We start from the raw sequence: 22,685 nt of genomic DNA on the forward strand, positions 1-22,685 counted from the left end.
AGCCCTAATGTGCAGATTTACAGAGCTGTATTTAGTTTTATTAAAACAAGGAAGTTTACAGTTTGTTTATGTGAGTTTCCCCGACTGAAAAATTTAATCTGATCTGCCAGTGATGATCACAAATCAATGTATGTTCATAATGAAACAAAGTTCCTTCAGTTGTCCTTGTGCTAAATTATGTAAGCCTTTCTAGGTAAGAACCAATAATTGAATTGTGGGGAAACAAAATAGAAGATTGTCACTACTTGAAAACTTATTATACTTACCATTTTAAAGACACAAGAGATAAATAAAAGGAAAACAAAGGCTCCAATTCATAATCTTCATAATATTTTAATGTCCCATTAAACAAGTGTCTTTTCTAAATAAAGAGCTGCTCAAACATTGGTGCAGACTGCAAAAACTACCTGGTGGATGTTGTAAAGGCTTTTTAAGTTGTATGTAATAATACTCATGGCTACCATATCTAGTCTGCAAAGATGAAAATTTCTTTCTAAATTTTTGTTGCTAACTAGTGATCATCTATATTTCTACAGCCTAGGTATGCTAAATCTTTTCATACTGATTTGGTGACTATTGTTTAAAAGACTTAAATATTTCTCATAATAATAATAGTATAGTATATACTATTAATAACAGTAATAGTATTAATAATAATAATAGTACTGAGCAGCAACCAATAGAAAGTGACAAGAGTATTGATGTTAATGAACAACAGCAAGAAGAACAAACTGGTTGCTAAACAACTGTTAATCAAGAACTAGTTGGGAAAATCAAGGACTAAATGAGACCTGCCAACACTGAATCAAATTAACAAGAAAACTCTGACTAAAACAGCAACAATGTTAATGAAGTTGTTAAACTGATTCCAAATGAGCTGATTGATATATTCCCCCACTTGTATAACCACTGCAGAATTGAGTTAAAATACAAAGGAAGGAAGTTATTAAGAAAGTAAAATCTTAATGGAAAATGAAATTGGAATTTAAGGTAAAGAAAATTTGCACATATTTGAGCAATTTGAAGAATTTGAGTGAAGGAAACTTGAAAAATAAGAAAATCAAGACTAATCTGTATGTGAAGTGCAACCTAGAGAATCAAGGAATTGCAGAGCCACTAGAACAATTGAAACAAAGGGTCATGATTGTTGCCAGAGAAGATCAAGTGATGTGATAATGAAATAATTTAATTCCAGCAAAATTTATACAAAACCCTTGAAAATAGGATCACAAATAATGAAAAGCCTATCAAAAAAGACACCCTAGAATTTGGAAAGGTTTGTGGGAAAACAGTAGCAGACAAAATATGAATGGATTTTCAAGCAAGTTGAAAATGGAGGGAAAGTACCCAAATGAGCTATGGTGGCATAATGGTTAGAATGCAGTATTGCAGACTAACTCTGCCCACAGCCAGGAATTCAATCCTGACTGATCCAAAGTTGACTCAAGGTAGACTCAGCTTTCCATCTTTCTGAGGTCAGTAAAATCAAGACCCAGATTGTTGGGGGCAATATGCTGATATTTGTAAACCTCACTGGATTGTTCCCAGACCAGATGAACTCCATGGATTCAGGCTGAAATCATTGACAAATTTATACTTGAGGTTGGCAGAAAAGATGAATAGGGGTTTGGAAGCACCAGTAAATAAAAAATGGCTAACATCTAGAAGGACGTTCCTAATTCAAAGAAGAAGAAGGGAAATGACTCTGGAAACTACAGACCTATATAACCAGTTTACCAACAATGTATAACTACTTCTGGGCATAATTACAAATAAAATCTACAGCTATTTGAAAATAAATGATTTACTCTCTGTAAAACAAAAAGGGTCCTGCAAAAATTTGAAAGGAAAGAAGATTGGTTATTAATTGACAATTTGGTTTTAAAGAATTCAAAAGAAGAACAATTTTTTAAGGCTAGGATCAGTCTTAAGGCATTTGATTCTGTTTCACATAGCTGGATTGAGAAATGTTTCAAATATTTGGAGTCAGCAGAAACATTCAGCAATTTATGAGTACATCAACGAAGTTTTGGTGAAAAATGTTGATGGCTAATAGAAAACAGATAGGAGAAGTCAAAATCAAATATAGGCAGCTCATTATTACTGTTACTCTTTATATTATCAATGGGCACTGACAACAGTTTTGAATAAGTTAAAACTATGGATATGAATTGGCCAAAAAAGGAGTAAAATTTTGTATTTACTCTGTATGAATGATTTAAAATTATTTGGAAAAACAAAGTCTGCACTAGATTTCTTATTTAAAAGCACAAAAAATTCAATAAAGATATTGGAATAGTTTTACAAAAGTTATTAAGTGATTTCAGAACATTTTGAAATGAAAACTAAATGAAACTTCATTAAAGCAATTAACACGTGGGGAGTACCTGGTTTTGCTTGTTGGAAGCTGAATGGGAAGGCCACAAATGGCAGTCATATTAACCCAAGGCATTGCAGCTATCATAAATATATGCTAGTTTCCAAGCACCTGAATTTTGATCATTGGTGGTGGGGATGCTGCAATGGTCATAAGTGCAAAGACTGGTTTTAAGACACTTTTTCCAGTGCCATTGTAGCTTTGAATGGTCACTACACAAATGGTTATAACAAGTCAAGGACTACCAGTACAAAGGGATACTGTCACTTTTTTGCCAATAAACAGGGTTAATTGCAGTCTTGTTTTGCTGCAGCCAATCTAACTAACTGGAAATATATCCATTTTAATTTAAAATCGAGGTTCAGTAGCAGTAGCAATTTTAGGCTGCAAAGCTAAGTATATTTATTTGGAAGGCAATGTTACTGAATATAGTGGGACTTACATCAGTGTAAAAAAGGCAGAATAATACACTGCCCAAAAACCTTACAACTAATGAAATAAGATAAACCATAACCCCATCTTTTTACTGTATCTTATGTATTATGATAGGCTTTAGGAGAGAATTAAATATCAGGTGACATTTCAACTTGGTGTATGACTGAAGGCAGGGCCAAAATGAAAAATGTTTATAAAACAGTTTTTGCTTAAAATCTTAATCCTTATTTTGCTTAAAATCTTAATCCTTATTTCAAGGTTATCATGAGTTCGGGAACTACTTACTATATTATCTCATCTATTATTCCTTTTGCTTTGGTATTTTATGTCTTTTTTGAAAAATTACAAAACATTATTCTAGACTGACATAATATTATTTTACAATGTGCAAAAGTCAATTAATGCCACTGACTGTAACTGGTGTTTTGTGTATGATGAATAGGAAATATAGATAGAGTTTTGATTTATACTGCTGTCCTAATGACTTTTAAATATTTTAGGATGAATTAACAGAATCAATTCTTCATTACTTCATCAGCATTTGTATGTCAGATTAAGTTGAAATTCATCATAGGTAAATGTTTTAACCAGTTTAATTCTGAATGTTACAAAAAGTTTTGATTTTTAGAAACTATATAAGATTATTTCCAGCATTTTAAAAATATTTTCTTGCATATAGTAATATTGTGTGCTTCTTTATTTGAGGCTATGAAAAATATCATTTGGTGTTTAACAAACATTCATTTTAATGTATATGCCTTCCTTACTATTAGTACATTAAAATTGAGTGTTTGCTGCATAATAATTTAACACATCCATTCTTCACTATAAAAGTGGTTTCTATTTAAAAATTGCAATTTCAACATGATACATTTGAGAAGAATTAGTTGCATAGCAGTTTAGATTAAAAGATATTTCAATTACTTTTAAAATAGTGCTAAATTATATTACTGCTTAGCTGCAATAATTGAGACAACCATTAGAATAGAAAGGTACTCTTTGCTGCCATCTATGATAACTCTAATAAGTGAGACATTTATTTCTCCATCAGCAGAAATTTGGGTTATTCATATGGTTTATGTGTAAATTGTATTCTGTGGAAGTTCCATCTTTATTTCTGATACCTTTGAATGTGTGTAAGTTTTTGCCTTGTCCAGTGTTTACTCCCCTTTGGTAGCTCCAAAAGACTGATCAAGCAATAAAAACAAAACATTTCCCCAATATCAGTGTCACTAATTAGATCAGTGGTTCTCAACCTGTGGGTCGGGACCCCATTTGGGGTCGAACGACCATTTCACGGGGGTCACCAAACAACGCAGTCCGCCATTTTTTCCCCCTTTTCCTTAGCTGTGCTACTCCCTTTTATTCTATTGGCTTTTGAAAGCCAATAGAATAGACTCTCTTGAATAGAGTCTAATTCTATTGGCTTTCAAAAGCCAATAGGAATTGTCCAGGTTGTCTCTGCCCTGCTGAGCCCGCCAAAAGTCCCATTCTGCAAACGGTGCTGCACCAGTTGAGTAGTCCTCGACTTACAACTGGTTGGGGGTCGCGGCATTAAAAAGGTTGAGAACCACTGAATTAGATGAATTTAAACTAAGAGTCTAATTATATAATTTATCAATAGAAGTGATGTGGTTGCCTGGCATTTTTCTAATATATATTTTAAGGGTGGCCAGTGTAATAGAATGTCATAATAGACATCCTAGTTTGATAGACCTATAGCGTGTTATAAATAGTAGGATTAACAGCTGTTATAACAGATGTTAAGCTTGCCACTAATTTTAAGAGTTAACTAAAATATTTCCTTTCACATGATTAAATATGTAAGCTTCATACCTCATGGAAAGCAAAGTGTCTCCAGGGTATTTCTATTGCATTAATTTTTCTACTTGTCCTATTTTCTTTTCCCATGATCAAATGAACATCAGAGTATCTTCTCTTTTTATCTTCAAATCCATCCCTTTTTCTGTGGCTATTTCTCAGATTGTTTAACAAACACATATGCTTTGTTTTTCAATTAATTTATATAAAAATGCAGTTAATTCTTAGTACCTAAAAGTACCAGAAGTTGTCTTGAGACAGTAAAAGTGTGGGACAGCTGCCCACTTAGAAGTATCTTCCTAAAAGAAGAAAAAATCAATGGAGAAATAGTTGAGAGCAAGGATGCCAAGTATCTTATGTCAGTGCTTTGCATCTCTCATAGCAACCCCATTGTGAACAGAAAGCCTTGGTCATTTTTTGAGAGCACCCATCACATGTATTTCAGGTTCCAAGTGTGCCCACTATTCCAAATTGGGTGGAAATTTTTTATTCAATGTGATAAGGCAAGAGCTATCTAGAATGAAAACAGCTCTTTCTTAGTTCCAGTTGATGCGACTGGGAATAAAGCTTGCAAATTGCTTTGCCCACTTTTAACTCTTCACTTTCTCCCAAATGTTAGGTCATTGATATGTGATTGTATTGGTTTATTAAGGCATATACAGTCATAGACCAAAAGAATTATATTCAGTTATTTGCTGAGCAGAAAACAGTTTATGTTGCACTTCTTGAAACATGGGCATTTTTGCATGTCTTGCTATAGGAGAGCATATCAGCCACAGCCAGTGAGCCCATCTGAACATTCACAGTGAAGCTTTGTGGTGGTCCATTCAACTTGACAGAGGTAAGCCACCTTTGTAACCCATCTAAGTCTTGTGTGATTAATGCTAAAGAAAATGAGGTCACCCTCCATGGAAGATGGCTTTGTAAAATTTGTAATGCTGCTACTAAAGGTTGAGTTTCATATAGAAGGGTAATAGTAGGCACTCTGAGGGTACCATGAAGCCCTCAAGAATTTTTTTTAATGGATCTGCAAACCCTGTACAGAGATAGGAACTAAAAATTGCTAGCAATCCCTGCCATTTTAATAAAAGTGATCTAAGCCCTAAGATAAGCTTAAGATAATTTAAAAGGCGTAGCAAAACAAATCCATATTCAAGACAGAAATTAAATACCTAGCCTCCACTTATAAATTTGTGACATGATCTTGTACACTTTGCCCCATCCACTGTTCCTCACCCTTCCTAAAATTTGTAAGTGCATTCCTCAGCTACCAAAAGATGCTTCATGGATTTTCAGATAGCTCAAACCTACTCCTATATACATTTTCCTCAGAATATAAGGTTTAAGGGTTCTCCTCAGAAATTCAGAACAGCTCAGTTTTACCAATAATTTTTGTTTATGCTCATGACATGTATTACCACTATAATAAACTCTCTTCTGGTACAGGCAAACGGTGATTTATATCTTCTTTGCCACAACCATAGTTAAAGTACAAGTCCTGTTTGTATAGTGCACATTTGTAAAAGAAAATGATACATGAGTCTGTTGCCTCTGACACTTAACATAGGATACTGCCAGCAAATCACAGTCCTAGCATAATTAAATCTTGACAGCAATCAGGAAGTCTTCCCAAACAAAGATAAGCTTGTTTCTAGCATTGCCAACCAGTTGTGAAATACAAAACCTCACAAAAACCGTCAGTGTGCCCTTTGTATCCCATCAAATCCAGTGATAGCAATAGCAATAGCACTTAGATTTATATACTGCTTCACAGTGCTTTACAGTCCTCTCTACGCGGTTTACAGAGTTGGCATATTGCCCCAACAATCTGGTTCTTCATTTTACCAACCTTGAGCTGAGTCAGCCTTGAGCTAGTCAAGATCGAACTCCTGGCAGTGAGCAGTGAGTTAGCCTGAAATACTGTGTTCTTACTACTGCGCCACCTAAAAATCCAAGCTTGCCAGCCAGCTCTGAAGACAAAGTGATCAGAGAATCCACCAGAGGGCAAGTAAGTGGTCATTTCACCTTATGACTGTAGACAATGTTTTAAAAAATGATGCCGGCTTCAAATTTTCCTCTCCAAATTGAATCAGGGCAGATTTGCACAGACCTAGTTACTAACAACTTAGCCACCGAGTAGCCATAATAGTATGTTTACACATTGACTCAGTATCTTGATCATTTTAAACTTCAGTGAATTGTCTTTGAATCGCCTACCATGTTGTATGAACTCATCATACTCACTATTACTGTTTTTATTCTGCATATTTCACCAATTCTAATTACCTTCTAAATCAGATAAGAAGATACTTGAGAAGAAATATTGTAACAGCTGTTTTCATCTCACTATAGTGAAGTGTGATCATGGGCTTATTAATAGATTTTTTTTTTGGTTATAACAGTTTAAACATTTTAGAGATAAATTTGAAGAATATATCCAATAATGTTGTTAATTGCGAAGTCGTGTCCGACCCATCGCGATTATATCCAATAATACAATTTTCAAATAGAAGAATTTTGCATCGATTTTGTTTCTTGAATATCTGATTCTAGAAGATAAAAATGGAAATTGTAATGAAGCATTTTGAATAGGAAGAATTTAAAAGCTGTTTTCCCATTACTGCAAAACTTTGCCCTCCCAATTGTTCCTCCATAGTTGTTAGAAAAGCAGTTCAAGAAGAGTCAGTAACCATTCCACTGAGCTCATTCATAATCAATCACCTGGCAAATTGCAATTCACCACAAAACTTGGTGACTAAAATGAAATTATTTACAGCACCAGCTGCTGCTTGTCAAAACACTCTGATTTTCTTTTTTAGTTTAATGACTGGACTGTGGGACAGGTAGGATTTAGATCTCCCACTGTTACAGTTAGCCTTCATGCACTGCCCATGCACTGCCCATTCTATTTTTTTTTTTAAAAAAAAAAAACAAAAACAAAAATAAAGCCATTGTTTTCTAGATGTGTTTTCTAAGCAGCATGCTAATGAGGAGTTTAATATTTAGTTTGTTTTGAAGCATAGTTTTATGTTTTGATATATGCTACTGTTGCCCTGGACCTTCCAGGAGCCTCCCCTACTCCTCTGCAGAACCCCTCCCCCTCCTTATCTAGGACTCCCTCCACTTAACAACACATGATTCTCCCTTTATGAAAGCTAGATGGCCAGGATTATAGTTACTAAGTAGTGCAATCATCTTGCTTTAACATCTTGCTTTATGACTGTTTTACTTAGCAATGGAAATTCTGGACCAATTGTGACCATACATTGAGGACTACCTAAACTCAGTTGTTTATTTTGCATAACTCTGCTTTCTACCTCCCCAGTTAAATGACTGGATTTTTCATTGTTAGGGAGGTGTTCTGTCTGTAAATTTTTTTTTCTTTTTACAGTTAAATGTCAGAGCTTCAATAAATGCAGCTTACTCTGTTTCCATTTCAACCTTCAATACCATGACTTCTTTGCCAAGGACAATAACTGATATCAATTACAGATGATGTCTATAAACTTAGAATTGATTTGTTTACTTTCTGGGCCTTGGGTGTATGATCCTCTGAGTCTGAGAGGCATGGATTACATGTGTAGTCTGAATATTTTCAAGGGACATAAATTATAGCAATTAAAGTGACCTGGGGGGGGGAGAGAAATGCATTATTAATTCGCATACTCATTAATAGCTGCAAACAGCCTACAAGAGATATAATGTCAATACCTAAGCACCCAAAGTGATGGAGTGTGCCTTTGATGGCATTCACAACCTCAAATGACTAAAGATACAAGCAATGACACACAATACTATGACTCTCCCCCATAGTAACAATTTGTTCAATTGGAATATATTTTAAAGGAACAATCATTTTTAAACGACTAATTCCAGGGACAGGGACAGCATAATTGATGAGCTCTTCAGGATGTCAGGATTAAATATGGAGAAGCATAGTTACTGTAATGGACTGTGAGAATAACTTTCGGAAACAGTAGGAGGTTCTGTAACTTAAACAATAATCAGTCAAGAGATACTTCAGCCCAGAGAAGGAATGTAAGTGGAGAAAGCATCACACAAAGGACCCTCCCCAGTTCTCTGGAAAATAAAAGCAAGGGAGAGGAGAAGTACATTCAAACTTGTAAGGCAGGGGTGTCAAACTCGCAACATCATGTGACGTGTCGTGACGTATCACAACTTTTTTGCCATTGCCAGCAATGAGGTAGGCATGGTTTTGCTATGATGCAACCGGCTCGTGAGCCAGCAGTTTGACACCCCTGTTGTAAGGCATTTGTTACTGTAACATTGCAGTAAAAATAGGGTTAGTATTCAGGCTTTTGGTTTCTTGTCTGGACTACCTTGAAGGGCTGACATCCTTATCAAAATAACCAACCACATGCTGTGCCAAATGCAGAGGAAAGGAATATTTGTCTTCACCATCTCTACAGTGGCTTAAAACAGTACAGAGTTTTAATATCCCTCACAGATTGCAAAATCAATGACATTTTTCCTATATGGAGAAAATCTCAGTGTACCAGCTGCCCAGTTTAAGTGCTTGTGTCAAAATACATTGTCTATAACAGCGGTTCTCAACCTATGGGTCGCGAACCCATTTCGGGTCGATCGACCATTTTTCGGGGGTCGCCAAAGAAGGCGATCCGCCATTTTCTCCCCTCAGGGGGCGAAGCCGCGCATGTGCGCGGCGCATGTGGTGACGCCGCGCATGCGTGCCGCGCATGGGGGGCGATGCCGTGCATGCGTGCCGCGCATGGGGGCGATGCCGTGCATGCGTGCCGCGCATGCATGCCGTGCATGGGGTGATGCCACGCATGCGCACTGCGCATGGGGCGACACCCCGCATGCGCTGCATGCATGGGGCGATGCCGTGCATGTGCGCTGCGCATGGGGCGACACCACGCATGCATGCGCACCACGCATGGGGGTGACGCTGCGTATGCGCGCCGTGTGTGGGGGCGGCGGTGGCGCGCCGTGTATGGGGTCGACGGCGTGCATGTGTGCCGTGCATGGGGAAACGCCGTGCATGTGCACGCCGCACAATGGGGCAGCGGCGCGCATGCATGTGCCACGCATGGGGATGCGGCGTGCATGCATGCGCCACGCATGAGGCGACACCGAACATGCATGCGCCGCATGGGGGCAACGCCGCACATGCATGTGCTGCGCATGGGGGCGCCGCCACGCATGCATGTGCTGCGCATGGGGGCGACACCAAACATGCATGCGCCACGCGTGGGGGCTACACCGCGCATGCATGTGCTGCGCATGGGACACCAACGTGCATGCATGCCGCGCATGGGCAAGCCCACCCCTATGCACACGGCGCCGCGCATGCGCAGGACGTTTGTGTGACGGGGGTCGCCGTCACACAAACGTTGAGAACCACTGGTCTATAACGATGTCCCCAGTTTTTTTCTACATGAATTTCAGACTGGTAGAAATTAAAGTATACTACGTGTCTTGCAAATGTGGGCGCAGGAGACTTGTGGGACCTGAAATTTTACAGATACTGTTGAGAAGGTAGTGTCATGGTCAAGTTGCCACAAGAGTTGTGAGTCTTGCTTTTGATTTCAAAGTACATTTTATCACAGAGTCCTAACTTTTGAAACTTAACAGGAAACAACAAGCATGAATAAGTTCCATTTGCACGGTAATCTTTCCTTCACATGGAAAAATGGCCAGAGATCTTATCTCAGTTCAGAACTATAAAGTAGAAAGGCAGTTGTTTTCTTTCCTAAATCTCTGTTTGTGCATACCAATGTATTTTGGAGATCAGAAGAGCTCTGTCAATTCAGAAATCCAACACTATTTCTATGTAGCTGTTCCATAGCTGAAATCAGGCATACTCTCTCCTCTCTGACCAGAATTATTATCATTGCATATTTTAGTAGTGTCCCAAGCCATAATTATCTAATTGTATTATATTACTAGTTGCAATCATTACAAGGAAGAGCTGGTCTTATTCACACAGCCTCATTTTCTGAAGTATCCTATGAATGTTTTTATTCAAGATTTATAAAGAGAGATAATTTATTTCTGGCTAAAGTTGAGACCTTAGAAACAGCTTATTTATGTCTATTTCAGTACTGATAGTTAACCTTCTGTACTGAATTATTAAACCTTCTGTACTGAATAATTATTAAATTATTATTAAACAAACTCCATGATTGCTGTTTAAATGGTCTCTAATTTCTGCAGCTGTTCTAAAGTTAAATGAAATAGTTGCAATTCACAATCTCATATAAAGAATCTTTTGGTGTTTCTGTAACTCCTGGTAGCAAAATATGATTAGAATTGTATTAGGGAAAAAGAAACCATGATAATTGGAAACTGTGAACAAAAAACTTACTTTTTGTTAATTGCTACTCAAAGATCTTCTATGATATCCACTACATCAATATATTTATTGTTAAGGAATTCTCCTTCTAGCTTCCTAGTATTTCAGCCTAGCAATGGGAAGTAAAACAAAGAAACCGAGTATTATCTATCAGTTACAATTTTTATAAGAATTAGTTTGAGAATATGATGTATAAAGGATGAATTCTGAAAGTTGAAATTATGAAGGTTTTCTGCAGTCTTCTAGCATTTCATATATTACCACTTTTGCCTGTGGTGCAATATCCCACCAGGCTTGATCCACAGAAAGATTAAATAAAATGCAGAACAATAAGACCGATCTACCTAGCACTTGTAATTCAGCTCTATTTGGATAGAGATCCCTATAACCTACATGAAATTTTTGATCTTCTAGGAGGAACAGCCTAGGTTATTGCCAGACTTCATTGTAGCACAATAATAAATCTCAGCTCTCTAGACATTTTATTCTGTTTTCAGGAACTTGTGTACAGCACAAGCTCAGGGATACAACATTGCTAGATAAATTGTTTGATAACAAAATGTGTACTGTAAACAGAATTTAGTTTTCCTTTCATTAGAAGAAATGCTATGAAAGAATAGAAAATACAGGCATCCAGAAGAATGATTATGATCCAAATGATTATGTCATTTGCCATGTTGTTGCACCAATTATGTCCTTGCAACAGTTGTGCCACAATACCAATGACAAGCATTATTTGTATTATTTGTCCAGTGATATAATTTGCCTCATTGTCTCTTTGCTCCTCTGAGGACATGCATAACAGAAAATGTTAAGAAAATGTAATCTTCAAACAAAAGAACCTACTGTAAAATAGAAAACTGATAATCATACAAATGTTAGCAATGTGCAAACAGTGTCTAATTTAAAACCACAGATCGATTAAGAAGATCAATTATTTTTATCCAGTTCACTTCATATGACCAAACTGATTTGGATCAAAACTCCGAATCTGTCATTATTTGATTACATTTTAAGTATTAAAATGCACATATGCAGAAAGCACTTGAAACTGATTATTCCTCCTGTTGATTACAAAATACATAGCTAATTCTGTTTCTGGGAAGTCATGTTTCCAGTATCTCTTCTGCCTCCAGATTTTCCAGAGTTCCTGGTATTTGTTGTTTAGAGATGTTAGGATTTCATCTCTAGTAGCAAAGATCCTTCCCACTTTGCCCTCTATTCCATCCCATTTTCCCCTTAAGTATAGCTATGTGGATGAGGGAAAAATTCCATTTCATATCATTAATCCTAACTCATTAATTATTTATTATTATGTGTAACTTAGTTATTTGTAACATCAGTTAGTAAAACAAGCCACTTTTATAAATTGTAGTTTTGTATAAATCTGTTTGCTCTAAACTTTAAGATTAAGCACAATTTATGTAACATGAATTAACAAAGAAATGTATGGTTATACATTCTATTCTTCAGAACCGTAGCAAAGAAATTCCAAAGTTCCTTATACTGTAGCTATAACAGAAAAGTAGGTAGTTCCTTAGGCATATTTTCTAATGATATATTGGAATTATTTTTTATTTTTAAAAATATTGCTTTAAAAACTTTTTTATTTTTTTAAACAGAAGAAATAGCCATGTAGAACAATGGAAAATAATACAAATAGCAAATAAGATTGATCGGAAAGTAAATAAATGTTGGCTAGCAAAACTATGTTGGATTAGATCTCTTTATACAGCTGCAGGGTTGTTAATTCCAGAATAGTCCAAAGTCTATGAAGCAGAGCAGTTTGCCTCCTGAAATAACAGCTGGGACCAACTTTAGGGGAAATTTACCCAACACATATGGTTAGAGTGGTGGAAGATGAAAGGTTTTTTAACAGCTAGAGCAAAAATGCAGCTGCTAGCTTGACTGACAGAGAAAGAAAAAATGCCCATCTACATAAGCCCTTCCTTCATTCTAAAATTAAGAAGAAGGGTAGGGTTAGAAATAGAGTACCACGAGTATAATTAGGAGTGTGTGTGTGTGTGTGTATACATATATACAGACACACACACACACAGACAGAGAGAGAGAGATCATATATATATATATACATGCGTGCGTGTGTGTATGTGTGTGTATGTATGTATGTATGTATGTATGTATGTATGTATGTATGTACTTAGACGGTTTTATCTTGTACCAGGAGCAGGGAGAAACATTCTTCACTTTTCAGTTTAAGTATATATATAGTTTAAGCTTGAGAAAAGCTTTAATAAACTTTAATGTACTTCTAACTAGAACAATTTTTTAAAACCCAAAAGAGCTCTTTTTTGTTCTGAGACACTCTCATAAATAGCAATAGCACTTAGATTTATATACTGCTTCACAGTGCTTTACAGCCCTTCCTAAGCGGTTTACAGCATATTGCCCCCAACAATCTGGGTCCTCATTTTACCAACCTCGGAAGGATGGAAGGCTGAGTCAACCTTCAGCCGGTGAGAATCAAATACTTGGAGTGAGCAGTGAGTTAGCTTGCAGTACTACATTCTAACCACTGCGCCACCATGACTCATAAACCCAATGAAATCATAGGCCGTGTCTATTACCAATAGTATTCACTTGTTTGACCTTGATTTCCTTTTCAGGCACCCTATTTACAATCTTAATAATATTAAACCAAAATGGTATCACCATAGAATAGAACCAAAACATATGAGATAAAATTTCTTTTAATCTTTATAAATCAATACACAGAGGTTGAAAATCCACATCTTCTGAGATATCCAGTGTACTTGAAAAATAATTTCATTTTAAAATAACAGAATACTAATTTAACATTTTTTTAGCTTCTAACCCATTGATTTATTAAAACAAGACATTGTGGCTCATTATTCTAAATTACCTGCAAATTACCCATTATCTATCTTGTTTTTTATCTTTTTTTTTTTTTTTTTTTTTATTGAAAGTTTTATAAATTTTACAAAAAAGGAAAAATAATACAAAACAAAAGGCAACATATACAGAAAAATAAAACTAAACAATACATATATTAAATAAAAAAAAAAACAAAACCCCATCCCCCAGCCCTCCCAAAAAAAAAAAAAGGAAAAAAAACCCTCCCTTCCCCCCCCCCTGAGCTTCCCAGAGCAGAATATAGGCTTAAAAAATAAAAATAAAAATTAAATTAAAAACTTTATATTTATATATATAAAAAAATTATCTATAATATATATGAAAATAAAACTTATGAAAAAACTATATAATATTTTTGTATACCCAATCTAAATTGTATAATTTTTATCCATTTATCCCAAACAGCAAAAAACTTCTCTTGCGTTTGTTGCTTTAAGAAAGCCGAAATCTTTGCCATTTCTGCCAGATAAGCTACTTTAAGAAACCATTCCTGCAATGTAGGCAAGGATTCCTTCTTCCAGTATTGTCCTACTAACAGCCTAGCGGCTGTGATCAAGTTTAACATCAATACAACCTCCTTTGTATCACAATCTGTAACAATACCTAACAAAAATAATTGCGGAGTAAATTTTACCCTCCTTCTAAAAATTCTCTGGATATTCCACCATATTTTAATCCAAAATGCTTTTATCTCTCTGCATGACCACCAAATATGATAATAAGAAGCCTCCTTATAACCACATCTCCAACATTTGGGTTGCACGTCAGGATACATATAAGACATTTTTTGTGGATCAAGGTGCCATCTATAAAACATTTTATAAAAATTCTCCCTTAAGTTCTGTGCTTGAGTAAATTTGACATTTCTCACCAAATAGTTTCCCAGGTGTCCAATGAAACTGGCTCACAAAAATTCTGCGCCCATCTAATCATACAATCTTTAATTAGTTCCGTTTCTGAGTCCAATTCAACTAAAACCCCATAAATTCTCTTAATGTGGGTTTGTCTTTGATCCTTCAGTTGCTTAATAAGATTTTCATCTCTCTAAGAAAACCCACCTTACAATCCATCTTCCATCTATCTAATAGTTGCCTATATTGGAACCAAGAATAAATAAAATTTTCTTGTGCTAACTCTTCCCGTGATTTTAATTGCCAGTTTTGTCCATCCCATTTAAGTAACTGTCTATAAGACACCATATCCATTTTAACCCCTCTTTTTATTCCTTCTATCGCATGCCAATGGGATAGCCCATAATGGTACTTTAAAATCACTTTTATAATATTTTCTCCAAATCCTAAGTAAAGAAATTCTTAAAATATGAGATTTAAAAGCCCAATCTATTTTTTTATTAAATATTAAATAGGCATGCCACCCATAAAGTAAATCCCATCCCTCTAAGTAAAGTATCTCAGAATTTGTCAAATTTACCCAATCACTAATTAATGTTAAAACCACCGCATCATAATATAATTTCAAATTTGGTACCTTAAGTCCACCCCTCTCACGGAAGTCTTGCATAATTTTAAACTTAACCCTTGGTTTTTTCCCTGCCCAAATAAATTTGTTGAGACCCTTCTGCCACTCATTTAAATTAATCTCATTTTTCAAAATTGGTAACATTTGAAACAAAAAAAGAAACTTGGGTAGAATATTCATTTTTATCACTGCAATTCTTCCCATGAGGGATAATTGCAACTTTTCCCAATTCTTCAAGTCCTTCTGTACCCTGACCCACAACCTTTCATAATTATTTTTAAATAATTTTGCATTAGAAACAGACAGCATCACCCCCAAATATTTTACCTTATTAACAATCTCAAAACCCGTCAAGTTGACCAAAATCTGCTTCTCCTGACTCGACATATTTTTAGGTAAAATTTTAGTCTTATTTACGTTAATCTTAAAACCCGAAACCAAACCATAATGATGAATCAACTGTAATAAGTTTACTACAGAATAATCAGGTTGCGACAAAGTAACAACCAAGTCATCCGCAAAAGCTCTCAACTTATATTCTTTTTTATTAACATATATTCCTTTAATTTCCTGAGACTCTCGAATTTTGATCAATAATATTTCCAATGTTAAAACAAACAACAATGGCGATAAAGGACACCCCTGTCTAGTACCTTTCTCTATTGTAAAAACCTCCGACAAACCTCCATTAACAATAAGTTGTGCCGTTTGTTTTTGATATATTACCGTAAGGGCTTGTAATATCTTTTCACCAAAATTCATTTCTTCCATTACTCTTAACATAAAATGCCAATTCAATTGATCAAATGCTTTTTCAGCATCTAAAAATATGAGCCCTGCAGGAACTTGGTTGTTCTTGTCTAAATATTCTAGTAAATTAATAATTTGTCTGACATTATTTTTCATATACCTTCCTGTTATAAATCCTGATTGATCTTTATGCACAAGATGATGCACCACCCTCATAAGCCTATTTACCAAAATTTTTACAAATATCTTATAATCCACATTTAAAAGAGATATAGGCCTGTAATTTTTTGGTAGGGTAAGATCTTGATCCTCCTTTGGAATCAATGATATAAAAGCACTACGCCATGAAGGAGGAATCTCTAAACCCTGTAAAATACCATTAAAAAGATCATGTAATGGTTGGATCATCTCCTCTATTAGAACTTTGTAATAAACAGCTGTTAACCCATCCGTACCCGGTGCTTTCCCTAATTTCAATTGTTGAATTGCTGAGGTAATTTCCTCCTTAGTAATTAAACCATTAATTTCATCTTTCTGATCCTCAGTCAGTTTAGGAAAACTTGCCTCAGCTAAATATTTATTTATATCTAGCATTTGTATATTAGTAGATTTATATAGGTTTTGATAATAATCCAAAAAAGATTTTTTAATCAATTCCTTCTGAGAAACTAATTTACCCTTATAGTTTATTTTCTCTATTATTCTTTGTCTCTGTTTCTTTCTTAATTGATAAGCCAACCATCTCCCAGGCTTATTGGCATTACAAAATGTATTTTGTTTCATAAATAATAAGTTGGTTGCAGCTTGATCTGCTATCAACATATTAAATTGTGACCTTAATAACTTTACAGATTCTTTAATACTCTCATCAGAAGGATTTAAAATCAAAGCCCTTTCTTTTAATTTAATTTCATCTTCAAGTTCTCTACGTTTCTGAATCTGATTTCGCTTATAAAAATTATTCATTTTTATCAAAACACCGCGCATAAATGCTTTACCTGCATCCCATACCATTGACATTGAAGTCCCCTTATACATATTCAAAGCAAAATAGTCCTTTAAACACTCCTTTAGTTTTTGAACATTCTTTTCTTGTCTAAACAAATTTTCATTAACTCTCCAAGATCTTCTTTCCTCTTTCTCTTGAATCAGCTCCATCCAAACTGGACTATGATCCGTCAGTGATCTAGGAAAAATCTTTACATTCTTTACTTTATTATACAAGTCCGTGGTAATCAAGAAAAAGTCAATTCTTGAAAAAGATTGGTGTCTATCAGAAAAAAAAGTAAAGTCTCTCTCCTCTTGATTACGTTCCCGCCAATAATCCCTTAATTCCCAGTCTTCTTTCATGTCAAAAAAGGCTTTAGGTAGCCTTGCTTGTTTAAGAAAAGGAGAGGAACCTTTCTTATCCCTTAGTGTATCTAAGACACCATTCCAATCACCCATTAATACCACTGATCTATAATCAAGCAAAGTTATTTTTTGATGTAACTGTTTATAAAATTGTTCCTGTTGTTGATTTGGAGCGTAAAGTCCAACTATAAGTACTTTCTTACCATATATACCAAGTTCAATCATCACATATCTCCCCTGGGGATCTGATTCTACCAGACAAGCTGGTAGGTTTTGTTTAACATATATAACAACTCCCCCTTTCTTCCCAGGAGCAGGAGATATAAAATGAGATCCCAAACGAGCATTAACTAAATATTTCTGGTCTTTAAGTAAAATATGAGTTTCTTGTAGACAAATAACATCATTGGTATGTTGCTTCAAATAATAAAAGATTTTTTTCCGTTTCTGAGGAGAATTCAACCCATTAACATTCCAGGTCAAAAACTTTGCCATCTCCCTTGGCACGCAGCCTGGAGAAGACACCATCAAAATCTGACAGAGCTGCGTGTGTTGCATAACTCTTGGGTCTTGCTCCTCCCACCGGCGGTGAAGCACTTCCAGGAGAACTCTCTTTGGGCTCTTTTTTACGTTGCTCCTTCTCTTTACGCTTATAGGCTGCACGAGTCATCCTCTGCTCTTTAGCCTCCGTCTGGCGTTGCTTTGCCGCTTCTATCATCCCTGCGGAAACCAAATCTAATGCCTCAGATTGCTGCTCAGCTTCCTTAACACTCAAAGATTTCCGACCAGATGAAGTTGAGCCTGCACCCAGGACCGAAGTATAAAAATCTCTAGCTTTATCAACTGTGTTCAATCTGTAGCGTGTCCCAGCATGGCTCAAAACAATACCCATCGGAATTTCCCATCTAAATGGCATCGATCTAGCTTTAAGCTCATTGGTTAAAAAAGCAAAGTCTTTTCTACTTCTTAAAATTTTGGATGGGATTTCCTTTAGAATGATGACATCTTGGGCGGCAATCTGAAATCTTTTGTTGTAAAAGGCTTGTATAATCTCATTCCGCAGGGACTTCTTTGTAAAGTAAATCACCACATCTCTAGGCAAATTCTTCTGCTTAGCAATCCAGGAGTTGAGTCTATAAATTTTTTCCACTTCTCTCTGTAATTCTCCTTTATCCATATCCAAGGCCAGCGCCAGATCAATAAAGACCACCTCCACCAAATCTTGATTGATATCTTCCTTGAGGCCTCTAATCCTCAGGGCATACTCCATCTGTCTGTACTGAAACATCAAAATATCTTCTTGTGAGGAGTCCACCTTCCTTTCCACGTCTTGAATTTTGTCATCCAAAGAGTCAACTTTGTCTTCCACTTCCTCAAGCCTTGCGTCGAGCTTAACCACCACAGTAGCCAAACCTGAAACAGCTGCCAATATATCTTGTCGTAGTTCATTATTATTTTCTTGCAATTTAGACTTTATCCACGTTATCTCTTCTTTGAGATCAGATTTAATTTCTGATTTAATCTGTGAAACAAATTGATTCATTTCCTCTCTCATTTGAACTACAATCTCTCCCATTATGCCTCTAACCTCTTGTGCTGAAAGTCCAGATAGAGGAGGGGAGGGTGGTGGCTGAGCCGGTGGTACATGTTTAGATTGTTGTTGGAGCTGTGCAGTGGAAGTTATAGGAGAAGAAATAACCTTGGGTATTGAGGAAGGCTGCTGCCTCTTTGAAGCCATTTTAAAAAGCACAATTGTCACTTCCCTTTCCCCTCCAGCCAAAAAGGGAGGAGGAAAAAAAAGAAAAAAAAATTTTTTAAAAAGAGACAAACTATAGTCATTAAAAGTCCAGAGTAAATCCAAAGAATAAGTAGTAAAAGAGCAAACAGTTCAAAAGAAAAAATTCTAAACCAAAATCAAAAGCAGAAGCAAAAAACAGTCCTTAGAAAGGGAAAGTAAAACAAAAGAGAAAGGAAAAAAAACTCCGACAGTTTCAAAACGCCATCTTAAATCCTTTCACTAGTATAACAAAAAAAAGGAGGAAAAATAGTAAAAATCAAAAGATAAAAAAATAAACACCTAAAATATAACAAAAAATCCTTTAAACTGCTCCGTCCGTTTAAAAATTACTCACCAAAATGCTGTAAACACGGAGATAGAAGCGGCGGTTTCTTTTGCTTCCTAGGAAGCAAAAACAGCTGGGAGGCGGAGATCAGCAAGAGCTCCGAGGGAACACTCCTTTCACCCCCTCTAGAAATAAATCCAGAGGGGGTTCAGGGGTTCTACCTCTACTCTTGCGTTCTCTGTCCCTTCCCTTTGCCCGGGAAGGGATTTCCGAGCCGCGGGCCAGCTGATGCGCGCTGCGCTCCGCGGCTCTGACACTTCCCCAGCTGGACGGCTAAAAGCTAGCCGCCATCGCCGTCGCCTCCCACCGGAAGCTCTCCACCCATTATCTATCTTAATGCAACTTTTCAACTGCAAATAAAAATTAACTGTAGATTTAAAACTTCAGGACTTAAAAATATGAATAATTTCATAGACAGCTAATGAATCAGCTCAATTGTACATTCAGGAAATGTAATTGATTAAGAATGAGATGATTTAAAGTATAATTGTCTTTTTGCCCATTAACTAATTTTTTTTGCCATTATATTGATCCTAAAATGTTGTCACTGAAAGTCATTGATCTTTTGTGTCAAAAAGTACATTTTTGTCTGTTTTGAATCTGCTACCAAATTATTAATTTTGTTTGCCTGATAAGACTTGGGTAAAAAATGTTTTTTCTGATTTTTATTACAACTTAGTATTTTTATCCTAATTAATCTGGGTTGAATGATTATGCACCTTTTACCCAACTACTTAATCAAAATTTAAAATTTTCTTATTAATAAAATCAAACTGTGTCTTTGATACATACTTTAGTATGCTGCCACTCATTAAGTTGGTTTACCCTTTCCTACTCATGTGTCACGTACTAAATTTAAACTATTTTAAACTATTTTAAATTTCCAGATTTAAGTTTATGACATCTGGCATACTCCCCCTCTAGGTAAGGGCAGTTTTCCCACTGACTACATTGAAATAGGTCTATTTGACATTCCTCATATCCTGGTGGCTGTTAGGTTCCAACTAAATTGGAAAGTAGGACATTCCTATCAGGGTGATATATGTATGTATTGTTATGTAAATAGGTATGATGTATTCATATAATATGTTTACAGCAGAGTTGGGTCTCAGGGATTCAGGGCTTATTGCATTACAAATATCATATAACATTACAATTTAAAATTATAAAAACAAGACAGTTATAATAAAACATAAATTTGATATAAAATCAAAATCATAAAATAATAAGGATTATTATGATCGTGCTTAATAACATTATTAAGAATCCAAACTTGCAAGTAGGTCTTGTAGTCCAGTTAGATGTAAGAAGAGTGATGAAAGTGGTAAACTAGGATCAGAGAACTCCAGGTCCTCATCTCCTGTCTTCCTCCATTAGATTCGGAAGACAGATTATTGACTTGTGATTTCTCTCAGCCTAACTTGCTTCAGGCTCTGCAACATACTGGGTGAAAAACAAAACCATTTGTTGCTTCATGCTTTGACAGTTTTGCTGTGAAAACCAGGCAAATTCAGTGCAAAAAAAAAAAAAAAATGGATCATCTAATGAAGCAGGAGAAATGCTAAGAACAACTGCACTAAGATATCAGTACATACAAAATAATGCTGCTATACTATAGTATATAGTATATTATATACTACTAAGTATAGTAGCATTTGGTGTACTACTATAATTTGTAAGACAATACTTTGCTTTTGGGTAAAACAGAGGGTATACTTTAAATTAATTAGTATCAGATCAAAATGATGATGATGATGATGATGATGATGATGATGATGATGATGATGTTGGAATGGACCTTGGAGGTCTTCTAGTCCAACCCCCTACTCAGGCAGGAAACCCTATACCATTTCAGACAAATGGCTGTCCGTCTCTTCTTAATAACTTCCAATGTTGGAGCATTCACAGCTTCTGGAGGCAGGTTGTTCCACTGATTAATACTGCTTAATACACTGATTTGGTAGAGAAATGGCCTTGAAAGAAATATTTCGAAGCCATTACACAAGGAGAGGGGGGGGGGCATTTTTTGAGCCCTGGAAAAGGAGATGGCTGGATCTTCTGGCTGGATCCTCTGTGATTCCCTGGGTATAAGAGGGAGGTGGGAGAAAAAGCAGACTCGGATTTGCAAGATTCTGTCACTGTCTCAATAAAGCTTAGATCTAGTCTTCTTGTTGAATCTGTTTTCCGATTTGGATGTCCTTGAAACCTTGAAAATTATATAATAGGAAAAAATGAAGATTACAAAACAAGAGTAAGAGATAGTACCTTTTCTTTCTGCATTTTTTTGTCTTTTTGTCTTTCTTTTTTTCTTTCTTGTCTTTGTTCTATATTAGTTTGTGTTTTATGTTCTGTTTAAAATTTTTAATAAAATCTATTTAAAAATTGACATTTTTAAATTTACAAAGTTGAAATATAATTCCACAAAGAGTGCGGAGTTGGCAGCATCTTCAATTAATTCTTTTAAAATCTAGATGCGGGCTTGTAACCCTAAGTCCAAAACTATTATTGTGAATCAGTTGGACACCCATGCATCTTTTTAGGAACGTATTGGCAAGTTAGCTTAGAATCGTTTAATCTAAAAGGCAAGGGGCCTTTTAGGACAGTGCAATAATCCAAATCAAAGTATTCCAAACAGACATTATCAAGTATTTGATGGTAACCAAAAATGATTATTTTTCAAACTCTAATAGAGTTCTCTTTATCAAGATTTATTAAGTTGAAATTATATAAATGTATAAAAATTCTGGCAAGTGAACTATTTTCAGTTTAGACTTAATATATTTTGGTACACAAAGCAGAGCCTTGATGATCTTTTTCTCACAGCCTTTTTCATTGTAAACCACTCAGAGTAACTGAGGTGAGATGGGCAGTGTAGAAATGGAATGAATGAATGAATGAATGGTACACTGGAGGAGACTTTTTCCACTTGATAACGGAAGGCTGCAGCTGGTTCATTACATAATGATCACCTGAATTTTTCAGTCTGAAAAACAACTTTCTCTTCAGTCTCAGATCCCATACGTTTTCTTTCCCCCCTCTTGGGAAAACCCCTAGTTGAACACAAATCTTCCATTCCCATAGAACAGCCTTTTGAATTGTATCCAAAATCTGTTGA

General features: G+C 35.7%; 1 protein-coding gene across 3 annotated transcripts in view; it reads left to right on the plus strand.

Moving 5' to 3' along the window:
- Positions 1-22,685, plus strand: part of SULF2 (sulfatase 2) — a 298,168-nt gene that overhangs the window by 104,776 nt on the left and 170,707 nt on the right. The window contains exon 3 of one of the 3 annotated variants that reach the window (XM_039351249.1): positions 5,394-5,474. The exons of 1 other annotated variant lie outside the window; for it this stretch is intronic. The gene's annotated coding sequence lies outside the window, so the exon portion shown is untranslated. Of the gene's footprint in view, positions 1-5,393; positions 5,475-6,511; positions 6,642-22,685 lie in introns of those variants that run through there. One more of the 3 variants, XM_039351252.1, reaches the window with a different exon arrangement.

This window comes from Crotalus tigris, unplaced genomic scaffold, assembly GCF_016545835.1.
Source record: "Crotalus tigris isolate CLP2741 ecotype Arizona unplaced genomic scaffold, ASM1654583v1 scf7180000018371.15429387391:27106975, whole genome shotgun sequence".
Classification (NCBI taxonomy): domain Eukaryota; kingdom Metazoa; phylum Chordata; class Lepidosauria; order Squamata; family Viperidae; genus Crotalus; species Crotalus tigris.